A 3,882-nucleotide genomic window follows, 5' to 3' on the forward strand; every position below is an offset into this window, starting at 1 on the left:
CAGAAAAGAAAGAATTTTACAAAAAAAAAAAAGCAAATTAAATGTCACGTGATATCCATTGTGTTGAGAAAGGCGACTTCTGGAATAATTATATATATATATATATATATAATGTTTTCTTTTTCATTTCGATACTTTTTGGTGATCAAGAGCGGAGGTCCGCTTGAAATATAAAAAATAACAATAAAAATATTAAATACAAAAAGTAACATCGTTTTTCATGCTTCAAAAAAAAAACCCATAACCTTTAAATCGATATATATATATATATATATATATATATATATATATATATATATATATATATATATATAAAGTAGTAACGTTTGTGTGTGTGTCTGTGTGTACAACTCCCAATAACCAAAGAAATAGAAAGGTCATATGTGTGTACACCACTCCTGGTCAAAAAATATTAACGCCCATCGTTCTGTCAACGTAGATATTGTATTGCATACGTAATTTCTATATATAGCATTCTTCAAACCACATCTACATTGATTAAATTAAATTAAATCTATTTAAATAATTAGCTCGATGATATTAATTATTCGACGTAATAGCTTTGTTTTAATGTACTAATTATAAAAATCTTAATTATTTAGTTTATTTAAATTTAAATTTATATTTGATTAAACTTATTTTATCTGAAATCTGAAATCGTTTAATTTTCAAACCAGAAAACCAAAGAGGAAATAACTGTGATAGTTTAATTGAAAAATTGTTTTAAACGGAGCACGTTATTATATATTTTCTGTAATAGATTTGTTTTCATTTCGAAATATTCTTCTAAGCTGAATTATTATTTTTCTTTTTTATTCGGAAGATTTTTTTATTTTCGCTTTTTCTTAATTTTTAAGTAACCTTTTTTATTTGTGAGAGAAAAAGTTAAATATGAAGAATTACTCCACCCTCGAAAATTCCTTTAAAATTACCACTAGCATAGGTTTTCGGGGGCGCTGAAAACGAAAATAACGTTTTAAATTACGGCAAACGAGTAGTTTCAAAGATATGCAAAAAATGTTAGTTTCAAAAAATGGAGGATCACTTTTCTATTATAAGTTAACGTAAAATGAGCCCCCACTTTTGGGCCACCATTTTTTTTTTGTGGGGGAGACTTTCTTTCCACCTTGATAAAATGTTTTAAAATTACCACTAACGTTAAAAATTCCAGGAAAGAACTAATTTATATATGAAGAAATGCACGCACTTAATGGCCACCGGCTGTGACCGCCACAACCCCCCCCCCCCATATCGCCTTCCACCAAATGCAAATAGAATTTTTGTGAAATATTAAATGATTCTTCTGCTCGGTTGATGTTGGTGCGTTACTTACATTAAAACTGTTAATTACACTGCAGAAGCACCTGTTCAAAAACGATACAAGTTCTATATCGAATATCCCCCTCCAAAAAAAAAAGAAAAAATATATAAACAGGCAGTCCCCCACCCCCACCCCAAAATAAAATGATAATCACAAAGTAGGTACTCATTTTACGTTAAATTATTAAAGAAAAGTGATCCTACCCTTTTTTAAAACTAACATTTCTTCCTATCTTGGAAACTACTCATTTGCCGTAATTTTAAACGTTATTTTCGTGTTTAACGCCCCCGAAAACCTTTAAAAGTGGTCATTTTAAAGGAATTTTCTGAGGGTGGAGTGATTCTTCATGTTTACCGAGAAAAATAATTAAAACTAATAGTCTTATTTACTTGCATCCCCACGAGGGCAGAGTTAGTCAGACACAAGGCCAATTTTCCATGTGAGCAAAATCCATCATGGTTTTTTTTGATAAAATTTAATCGGTGTTGCCCAGGATTTACTATAATAATTATACCATAGCAAGTGTGTTTAATTGCCTGCGAAACAGATTTTCTTCATAATTTATTTAATATCTTAAATTAAAAATGGTCAATTTTTACAACGTGACCCAGCATCGTTTAACCCCTAAAAAATAAAGACTTGCTTTGGAGGGGAGGGAGCTATTACGTTTAAGCAGTCTTTATAAATAATATGAAAGAACAAATTTTGAAAAAAAAAATTAACATTTTAGCGTGAGGGATAACGTTTCTATATAAATTTAACGTAAAATGAGCACCCACTTTTTGGCCATAAAGCGTTCAACCAGTCATGTCATCTTTAGCATTTTTTCAAGTTTGGCGATCGAGGGGGGGGGACAAAACATGACAAATACAGGGGAAGGAATTACATTTGAAACATAAAATAACGATAAATATAATTAATTTTTATGAGACCATTCTGTACTTTCACCTAACAATTTTATAAAAAGAACGAACTCCAAAATATGACAAATTCATTTGAGGGGATTATTATTATTTTTTCTTGGCCTTCGGGACAAGATCAAAGTGTAGTATCTGTTCCGGCAGATGCTGCAAGCTATGACTAGCTATGACTAGCAAAGACCAGATGTGGGGGCAACCCCACATGCCTGACCATTAACCAGCTCCCATTTCCCACCTCTCGGGAGCTGGTCCCCTTTTTCCCTTCCCCCTCCCTTCACTCCTCACATTAAAAATCGGCCTTGTGCCTAATTTGCTCGGTGGGGGAGCAAATAAATACCATCTGTTCTTCAGATGCTGCACTTCCATTTCTTGTTCTCTTTCGGTGGAGGAGAAATCCTTACCGACTGAGACAATTTTTATTTTTGTACCTTTTCTCCACGTTAAAAAACGACCCTGGTGTCTAACTCTATCCCGTGGGGAGGCATTGTAAATAGGTACAATAACGAAAAATTTCATTTAATTGGTTTTGGAATTAATTTTTGGTAGATTTTTTGTTTTCTTCCATTTTTTTTTTTTTTTTTGCGATCGCACGGGATTTCGCTGCTATTTTTTATTGAAATAAAAGTTGTAATGATTTATTTTTAATTGTTTTTTTGGGAAGGACCTTTCCAGTGTTCAATACCCGGAGAATTGTTTCTTCTCTTTGTAGCCCTTCTGCCGAAATATCTGGTGGAGAGAGTATCACATATTTCTTTTTTTTTGGGGGGGGGGGCGATTACATTTACATGTTTTCATCCGTTCTTTTATTTTTTGTTGTGGAGGTATCCACGTTGCCCATAATGAAAATGATTAGTGTACAGGTGTGTTTCAAACGGAACTTCATGTCAACCTAGGCAACTCTGGGTACCCATGCTATATATATATATATATATATATATATATATATATATATATATATATATATATATATTGCAATCAAGAAGAGAAAACTTTTATTGTTCATAATTAAAAGTAAAACACATTTTATAAAAAAAAAAAAAATGGAAGAAGAGCAAAGGATAGAAAAGAAAATGAAAAATGAGAGTCAGCTGACCGGTTTCGCCCTAACTTTTTCAAAGCTGAATCGCGAATTTTGCGATTAAAAAGGTAAAAAAAAAAATTTTTTAAAAAACAATGGAAAATATACATTATTAAAATAAAGTTGCGTTGCGTTATATTTACAGGTGAAAAAAAAAACAGGAAAGCGATTAAAATAAAGCAGCGTTATGGCATTATTTTCGAAGATCCTAGAGGTTAATCACGTTCAAACCTAAGAGATATTTCCTCTGTTTGCAAAGAGAAAGCCTCCTCAATCGAACGCGAATAGTTTCCAAGATCATAAGATAAGTGGAGTGAGCATGACTCAGAATTTAAAATGAGTCTGCGCTGAAGTCCGTTACACATGATGGGGTTCAAGGAGACGGTCAGTTATTGAAGACTCGTTGTATCGGTAAGAATGTCCGTTGCTCGGTATCTTAACGTCGTTCGACCCACGTAGCTGGCACCGCATCTACACTTAAAATTGTAAATTACATTATTATTATGTTGGGGGGGGGGTAGAACATCTATCTGAGAGGATACCATTTAGGTTTTTGTAAGAAT

Source organism: Euprymna scolopes, chromosome 18 (assembly GCF_053919585.1).
Source record: "Euprymna scolopes isolate OS-2025 chromosome 18, ASM5391958v1, whole genome shotgun sequence".
In the NCBI taxonomy this organism is placed as follows: domain Eukaryota; kingdom Metazoa; phylum Mollusca; class Cephalopoda; order Sepiida; family Sepiolidae; genus Euprymna; species Euprymna scolopes.